General features: G+C 42.1%; 1 pseudogene; it reads left to right on the top strand.

Moving 5' to 3' along the window:
• The first annotated feature begins 5,038 nt into the window (after positions 1-5,038).
• On the top strand, positions 5,039-5,899 carry LOC113243373 (G protein pathway suppressor 2-like; annotated as a pseudogene).
• Positions 5,900-9,740: the final 3,841 nt, after the last annotated feature.

A 9,740-nucleotide genomic window follows, 5' to 3' on the forward strand; every position in this document is an offset into this window, starting at 1 on the left:
CAAGATCTAATTGGCGTCTGACATAGTCTGGCTAAGGGCAGCAGATTTCGGTAAGCCTACAGTCCGTCTGTGCCAGGTATCCCCGAGGAGGCAGAAGGCTTCGGATGGAGCATGCTGACATGCATTTATTTTGAGAATTATATAATTATTTTAATCAGTATGAGAAAAATGCAACAAATTAAGCCTATGATTTCATTCCCGTGAAGTAAATGCAAGTCAACTTGTAAAAATATCAGGTACATTATGGTACTCAGATGGTACCCGAGTACGGCAAAAATCATGAAGCCTGAGTAATTGAATGGCTGGATTTATACCAAGGCCTCAAGATCCTGTCAACGCCTTCCTGCTTCACTTCTACGTCTAGGACACCCCAGATTCAGATGTGAGGACTGGATCTGAGGACGACCACCCCCCAGCCTGTGATCCAGACCCAGCCTCCACTTTGGGCAGATCCCCCATACAAATAACATTGACAGAAGTGACCGGACCAGAGCAGCTAACAGGGAAGTGAAAAGGAGAAAATGTTCTGCTGTACGAAGCTTTGTTCCCTAATGTAGTAGCATGAGGAGGAATTTTACTTTTTAAATGTCCTTTATTATTTTTAAAGTGTTAGTTGTACCATAAAAAAGTAAGATTAAGAACTTGCAAGTAGAACTGCAATTTGTTTTATAGTCTAGACAGTTTAAAACAGCTCCTTGTTGAAAGCCTGTATGTAAATTAATTTGCATAAATTTACCTTTATGTAAATCACCACCATTTGACAAGTAAATGAAGGCGTATAAGTCCAGGGGGTAAAAATTGACACAGAAGCTGGAGGGAACATCAGGATGTGTCCTTTTGAATGCGGCTAGAACTCCATACGAGGAGTAATATAGCCTCTGGAAGAAATCAGAGTATCAACATTAGAAATCACTGTAGGTACTAGATCACAGTCCTCCATCTGTGAGTTCTACTGTTCATTCCTCTAGTTATCACTCATTCATTCAAAAAATAGTTGAGTGCTTACTATATGTGTAAGGCATTACTGCCAGCAATGAGAAATTCTTCTTCTCATCAGTTTGACCTACAAATCAAAGAAGCAAAAAAATCACTTTGCCATTTTTGAATCAAAACTTCTTAGAAGCTTTTTTGGATCAACTCTATTGTAATCTAATAATTTGTTTACTGTCTCCCCTCAGTACTTATTTTATACACTGTTCCACAAGTTGATTGGCAGCTGTAGCAGGCAAAATAATGAGCCCCCCCCCCCAAAGATGTCCACATCCGAATCCCCAAACCAGACAGATGTGGCCAGGAGCCAAGGAAGGTGGGCAGCCTTTAGAGGCTGGAAAGCACAAGGAAAAGATTCTTCCCAGGGCCTCCCTGAGGAGCACAGCTCTGCTGACCCCTTGTTTTTAGCCTTGTAAGACCCATTTCAGTTTCCTGAGCTCTAAGAACTAGAAGATAATAAATTTTTTGTTGGTTTAAGCCATTAAGTTCGTGGTAATGAGTTACAACAGCAGTATAAACTGATGCAAGCATCAAAGCATTGGGCTTCCTGTTGTGGGAGATGCAGATGAAAAAGACACCATCCCTCCCCTCGGGACGCTTACTGACCGTTTAGAAGAGATGAGACACATGAACATGCTACACTATAAGCGGGAACATGATGACTGTCCTAAGGGAGGTACCACCTAATGGCTATGGGAGTCAAGGACGGATATCACTTTCTTTTGAGGGTAATTAGGAAGAGGAGGCTTTTGAACTGACCCTAAGAGGAAAAGTAAATTTTAAGAGATACAAGGGATAGAGAAAGTGGCATAACCCAGACAAATTAAATCACATAAGAAATTACTTCTATTATTAGTCCTTTGATAAAGGAAACATGCTATTTTTTTTCAAAGATTTTATTTATTTAGTTATTTGACAGAGAGAGACAGCCAGCGAGAGAGGGAACACAAGCAGGAGGAGTGGGAGAGGAAGAAGCAGGCTCATAGCGGAGGAGCCTGATGTGGGGCTCGATCCCAGAACCCCGGGATCACGCCCTGAGCCGAAGGCAGATGCTTAACGACTGAGCCATCCAGGTGCCCCACCTTTTTTTTTTTTTAAATCATGCCCTGCGCATCTTTTATATTAAGTCAGACATGGTTGGATCTGCTTGAACCTGAAGAATGACGTGCACCACTCCTCTAGGGCTGCCATGGTCAGACGCTACAGACCGGGCGGCTTAACAGCACAAATTTATTTTCTCACAGTTCAAGAGGCTGGGCGTAGGAGTGTCCTCCTCTTCTTACAAACACACCAGTTCTTTCAGATGACAGCACCCCCCTTATGACCTCATTTAACCTTAGTTACCTCTTTCAAAGCTCTGTCTCCTAATCTAGTCATACTAGGGGTTCGGGCTTCAACATATGAACTCGGGAGCACGGGTCAGTCCATATCAAATTGTAATCATTGTTTTAAAGTTTATAGATGGAACATATGCCAATGGTACAAAAAATATAAACTGAACTACAGCATGTCAGGTAAAAAATAAAAATTTTCTTCTCTCTCATTTATGCAACTTTTCCTCTAGAGGGAATCAGTTTCCTTCCGGAAAAGTCTGATTGAAATAATTATAGATAAGATGCCAGAGAGCTTGTTTCCTCTCTCTTTCTCTGCCCAAATGCACCTAGGGAAGGCCATGTGAGGACCCAGTGAGAAGGCTGCCACCTGCCACCCAAGGAGAGAGCTCTCATTAGACACCGACCGTGCCGGCACCTTGATCTTGGACTTCTAGTCTCCAGAACTGTGAGAAATAAATTTCTGTCGTCTAATCCCCCCAGGCTACGGTACTTGGTTATGGCAGCCCAGACTAAGATAGCATGGTTCTCTGCATAAAACTATGCATGTATCTGTCCGTGTTTAACACAAATAGGATCTTGCTAAATATAATGTTCTTCAACGAGCTTTTTCCATTTACAGTACACCTTGAACACCTTTCCAAACTGGTACACACAGATCTAGTGACCTCGTTTTGTTCTTTTCCACTGTCATTTTATCATATCAGTATCCAACCCGGAATACCAGGATGCATTTAGCAATCATTCTCTTTATTTTTTAATTAAACTTTAAATTTTGTTTCGAGATCATTGTTGATTCACATGCAGCTGTAAGAAATAACACATGTCCCTTTTCCCCAGCTCCCCCTCTGTGGTAAGGAACATCTCGGAAAACAACAGAACAGTATCACAACCAGGATGCTGACGGTGATGCAGTCGGGATAGGAACACTTCTGTCACCACAAGGCTCTCTCCTGTGGCCCTTTCATAGCCACGCCCACTTCTCTCCTGCTCGCTCCCCCCGCCCACAACTGCTAACCTGCTCTCCACTTCCGTAATTTTCTCTGTTCAAGAATGTGATCAAAATGGAATCCTACAGTACGTAACCTTTTAACGTTGGGTTTTTTCACGTAGTCTAATAGTCTAGAGATTCATTCAGGTTGTGTGCGTATCAGTGAATAGATCATTCCTTTTCACAACTGAGTAGGATTCCATGGCTAAATGTAAAGCAACTTAACTGTTCCCCAATGGAAAGGCACGTGAGTTGTTTCCAGCTTTGGACTATTGTAACTGAAGCTGTTATGATCATTCATGCTCAAGGCTTTGTGTGAACACCAGTCTTCATCTCTCTCTGGTTCATGTCCAGGAGTCACCGTTGTTGCGTCATATGACAGTTGCACATTTGGTTTGTAAGAAACTGCCGAACTGTTTTCCAGAGAAGCCGTACCATTTTACATTCCCACCAGCAACGTGGGAGAGATGCAGTTTCTCGGCATCCTTGCCAGAATTTGGTGTTGTCACTGTTTTTTATTTTAGCCAATTCTATGAGGAGTGTGTGATATCTCATTTTTTTAGAGGGGGGACGGGCAGAGGGAGACAGAGACTCTTAAGCAGGCTCCATTCTGGGCGCCGGTCTCATGACCCTGAGATCACGACCGCAGCAGAAACCAAAAGTCGGATGCTTAACCGACTGTGCCACCTGAGCTCCCTTCACTGTGGTTTCTATTCGCATTTCTGAAATGGCCAATGATGTTAAACCTCTTCGCACATGCTTATTTGCCCTCTATTCATCCTCTTCGGTGAAATGTCTTTTCATATCTCTTTCTCATGTTTTAGTAGGATTGCTTAGTTTTTTACTATTGAGTTTTTGAGTTTTAATATATCTAGATACTAGTACAGTTGACCCCTGAACAACGCAAGAGTTAGGGGAACTGATCCCCCAGGCAGTCAAAAATCCATACATAACTTTTGACTCCCCTCAAAACTTAACTACCAATAGCCTGATGTTGACCAGAAGCCTTCCCGATGACATAAATAGTCAATTAACATAAATAGTCAAGAGCATGTGATTCTTGATCTCGGGGTCATGAGTGTGAGGCCCACACTGGGCGTAGAAGGTACTAAAAAGTAAATAATAAACTTTAAGAAATCGTCAACTTTAAGAACTTTAAAATAATAATAAACTTTCAAAAATAGTCAAAACAGTCGATTTTGTATGTTATATAATATACTGTATTCTTATAAAGTAAGCTAGAGAAAAGAAAATGTTATTAAGAAAGTAAGAAGGAGGGGCGCCCACTTGGCTCAGTCAGTTAAGCATCTGACCGGCTCAGGTCATGATCTTAGGGTCCTGGGATAGAGCCCCGTGGTGGACTCTGCACTCAGCAGGGAGTCTGCTTCTCCCTCTTCTTCTCCCCATGCCCCTCCCCCACTCATGCTTGCTCTCACTCTCTCTCCTTCTCTCTCTCAAATAAATAAAATCTTTAAAAAAAGAAAGTCCAAGGAAGTGAAATACATTTTACAGTACTGTACTTATTGAAAAAATCTGCGTATCAGTGGACCCCTACAATTCAAGCCCGTGTTGTTCAAGGGACAACTGTACTTTGTCAGATACGTGGTTTGCAAATATTTTTTTCTCCCATGCTGTAGCTTGTCTTTTCCTCCCTTTAGCAGAGCATTTCAGAGAGCAAAGGTTTTTCCTTGCATGAGGTTGAGCCTTGGCTGCTAGAGGGCTGTCCATGGCACCCTGGGGGCCAGGAGCTGGGAGGCTGGGCTTCCACCCGGGCCCCCGGGGAACATCCTCCCTGAACGCCCGCCTCCCTGCAGCACCATCCCAAGTCTGGCGGTCTGTGAGAGAGCCAGGCGCCCAGCACCATGGCCACGTCCCCAAGCGCTCCAAGCTCTCCACTGCCATGGTCAAGTGGGGAACACACATGACAAGAGGTGGAAGAGGTGGACAGGATGACAGGACAGAGGTGAAGGAAGAGCAGGAGGAAAGGAAGAAAAAGGAGCTGGAGGAGAGAATGTTACCAGAGGAAACCAAGGAACAAATTTGAACTTTGTCAGAGAAGCGTTTGGCCTAACAGGAAGACAAGCACCAGCTTTTTCTGCAGCTCAAGAAAAAGGAATTTTTCCATGAACAGGAAAAATGGAGGCCAGAGGAACAGAGCAACCCTGACCACTGCGACATCACCTTTGTACCCTCAGAACTTGACTGGCACACGACAACTCACCTCCTCAGCCTGGGAAGACACAATGACCCTGGCAGCCTCAAGGCAGCCCACAGCCAAACAGGTGTTTGGACCCCAAGTACTTCCTTACCACCCAAAGCCACGTGGGCCTGGTGGCTGCTTTTGTGGGGGCCCCAGAGCACGGGCAATTCCAGGGCCCAGGCAGTGCCTATGGGACTGCCCAGCCCCCACCTGACTGAGGGCCTGTGCAGCCTGCCTGGGGTCCCGTCTGCAGCTCTGAGCACGAGTGCAGCATTTCCTGCAGGGCGGTGCCGGTCTCAGCCACAGTCACAGCCTGAGGCCACGCACGGCCACGTTCAGACCACTCTGACAAGGCTGTCAGAGCTTTTTTTGGTCTGTGTCTATTAGCTTGCCTGGGTTACTGACTTCTTCAGTTCCATTCCGGGACGTATGAGGCAAGAGCAAAACCCAAAGAACTCACATGTCTGTCTCAAGGTTTCTGGGCAGCCTGCCTTCTCTTCTCCACCTCTCAGTCTTCTTGTGTCTGCTTTATACATAATGTCCAGGGGTTTTAGTTGTACTTTGCAGGAGAAATAGGGCAAAGTGTGTCTATGCCATCTTCCTAGAAGTGAAAGTCATTATTTTTAATGGCTAAGTATTTTAATGGCTAAGTAATATGCATGGCATATAATTTATTAACCAAGTCTCCTTTTGATAGACATTTAGGTCGTTTCTAGGTTTTTGGGACGTTTTTTGGTTTTTGTTTTTTGCTATTAAAATAATGACAAAAGGAATAGATTTTTTTTTTAAGATTTTATTTTTTATTTGAGAGAGAGAGAGTGAGCCAGAGAGCACAAGCAAGGGGAGTGGCAGAGGCAGAGGGAGAAGCAGGCTCCCCGCTGAGTAGGGAGCCCCACGCAGGACTCAGTCCCAGGACTCCAGGATCATGACCTGAGCCGAAGGTAGACGCTTAATGGACTGAGCCACACAGGTGCCCAGGAATAGATGTTCTTGTTCTTTGAAGGTGTTGGGGTGGAAAATGGGGAGAGAGGCAGAAGACAGGGCAGGGCAGAGTTCTGGGTTCTTGTCCAGTCATAGGTGTAGGATAAAATTCCTAACTGGAATTGTTGGGTCAAAGAACACGTGCATTTTAATGCATCATATTGTCAAAATATACTCAAAAATGTTACACTAAACTCCCACCCACAGAAGAATATGTGTTTTTCCATTGAGTATTGTCAAATTTTCTGATCTTTGACCACCTGATTGAGAAATGTTCTCTTGTTTTTATGTGCTTCTTTTCCTTTCTCTATTGGATCCAAAGTGGGAGTTGTGCCTTTTTCATTTCCTTGATGTCTGCAAGGCCCCAGCACCATGCTACATACCATAATAGCTACCTGTTTATTGTTGATAGTTTTAGCACTTCCAATAAAGGAGTAGAGCTGGTCATATAGAATTCTGGCAAAGTTTCATGACTTCAAATAAAACACACACTTTCACAAGGTTTTACAAGCAGGTGTTTTTCAGAATGTTGTCTGTAGATTAACCTGAATCAGAATCACATGGACGTAATGGAAACTCTAACCCCGTGTGCTCCTGATATGATGGCTTGAATAGGATGCTTTGCCACCTAAATGTGATATTCTTGCCAAAAATGTTGACATCGAACAGTCAGACAAATTCAAAGTGTGGGGCATTCTAAAACAAAGTAACAAAACCAAACTGGTCTGGAGTCTTCAAAAATGTGAATGTCCAAGAAGACAGGAAAAACAACCAAACCAGATTAACGAGGTCACGAGAAATGCAAGCACACAACACATACACATGGACACATTAATACATATATATGTCGTAGAATTTCTAATGAGAAAATCCCTTCTCCAACGAGGGGTATAGTTCTAGATTAAAAGAGATAAAGAGACAGGCTCACTAAATATAATGTGTAACCCCTGATTGGGTCCTAGATTTTATTTTTAAGGTTATAAAGTACATTATTGGGACATCTGAGAAATGTTGAATATTGATAGTTTTGAAGATATTATTTTAATAGTAAACTTGGGGGGATGTAATGATACTTCTGTGGTTTTATGGAAGGAGAATATTTTTAGGATGTAGTGCCAAGTATGAGGAGTCAAGTGTCACTACTAGGTGATTTGCAGATAGCTCAGAAAAAAGTCATACCTCTGAGAGAGAACAAATATAATAAACTGTGTGACAAAGATTTGGTGTTCATGACTTTATTCTTGCAACGCTTCCTTAGGTTTTGAGTTTTTCAAAATAAAAAGCGGGCCCCACCTCAGATCCAGCCTCCTGAATCTTGGTGGGAGGGCAGAGCCCACTTGGATCTGCATTTCAAGTAGGTCTTCCCATTGATTTTTATGCATACGACAGTTTTAGATGTACTGATTTGAAGTACAATAATGTATTTTTACATTATTGTCTTTACGAAGGTAGAGCTAAAAAAAACCAAAAAACAAAAAACCAAAACCGAACCCCTCCATATCTTGGTTACACAATAGAATCGAAGAACATTGGGTTAACAGATTTAAACCCAGTCCTTATATAGCTTCCATAGTCCCTTCCGTGGTCCTCCTCAATTTTCTCCATTTCCTTCAACTCTCTTAATCTTTACTTATCTTTACGCAAATGGTTTTCAAAGTTATTGTAAAGAATGTGTCAGTGAGTGCTGCCCTTCGAATTGCTTCAGTGGATACCGCCTACATTCAGGCAGAAGCGAGCCTCGTATTTCGTCCAGCAACTGAGTAATAAAGAGGTGACTAGCACTACTGTCCCTACCCAGCTCAAGGCAATAGTTCTTAAACACTTAAATGACAGATGTAGGGACAAGCATGTATTATATTGTGTTTACTAAATAATAAGTGACATTAATAAGTAATAAATGAGTTAAAGATCCAAAACATATTTTAACAAACATTTGCATCTCAATAGCTTATCAAGACACCGCTTTAAACGCATTACTATCCCTTCAGATCAACTGATGGACTTGAAATAATGGAAGAACCTCAAAAGAATACACGGCACTTTCTGTAAGCAGCCATCACTATCAACATAAAGCCTGTTTTTAAAATTTTGTTGTTGGACTGACAAATTCATACTAATTCCTTGATTCCTCTGGTGAACGATGGCTTACAGTTGCTAGCTGGGCTTAGAATTGTCAGTTGAGGCCACTGAAGGGTATAAATGGCCTCACGTGATCCAGGTTAGCAAAGACGAAGTTGCAGTGGACTTTGAGAAGGCCTTAATTTTAGATCTCAGGAAAGTAGAAAGTTTATCTTAGCCATAAAAGAATATGCTCTCTGTTGCTCGCAAACTTTGTTAATATGTGTGTTTTGGACCTGTAACTCATTTATTACCTAACGATGTTTAATAAGCACATGCAAATGTGGTAGACATAGCATTCATGAGAAACATTGTGATTAGGAAGCTTTTTTACCTTGAAACTCCTTCAGCAACTGTGACCTAAACAAGAATTTAGCCCTTGTTTATTTCCTTTTAAGAGATTCTGGAAATCCTCCACAACATGTAACAGAAGTTAAACCTAAAGAAAACAGTCAACCATTAGGTGTTAATTGCTGATTGATTTCACCCCCCCCCCAATTGATTGGTTTCACCCTCAAGACTCCAGTGAGACTAAATGGTTGGTCATTTTTCTGATTTAGTATTTCCTTCTGTTTCTCAGATCCCAGGAGAGTTTTAGCAGGTTTTAGATGAGACAGTAATGATCTTTGACCTCCATTCTCAGAAAATATCTGGCGTTATCTCAAATCTGAATTTGAACATTATCCCAGGGAGATGGATAAGGAGCAGCATCCCTAAACTGAGACCCACCTCTACTTTGTCACCTTGGTATTAGTTTTTGTCAGAGTTCCTGGCACAATAATTTTCAAATAAATTTTTTTAAAAACCAACTATCATATACAGATATAGAAAATTATGTCAACTTTTCCAGTTAGCAGACCTTAGGCAGCCGTCTGAATTAATGAGAAAATGTTTCCCTGATAATGTCTTGCAGTGTGGGTAGTATTTTCAAGTTAAATGACTAAATGGATTGGGCCTAACCCAGGCCTGGGTCAGGGCTACAGTTGAAAACCTCCGGGGCTTAAAGAATCATGCAGTTTATTTAAGGAGCAAGGGTTGTACTGCTCTCAATTTCCATTAAATCAACATGCATTAGATATTAAGCAATTAAAGTTCAAAGTCTTTTGGAAAAAATGAGCAGTATAGGCCA

This window comes from Ursus arctos, unplaced genomic scaffold (assembly GCF_023065955.2).
Source record: "Ursus arctos isolate Adak ecotype North America unplaced genomic scaffold, UrsArc2.0 scaffold_4, whole genome shotgun sequence".
Classification (NCBI taxonomy): domain Eukaryota; kingdom Metazoa; phylum Chordata; class Mammalia; order Carnivora; family Ursidae; genus Ursus; species Ursus arctos.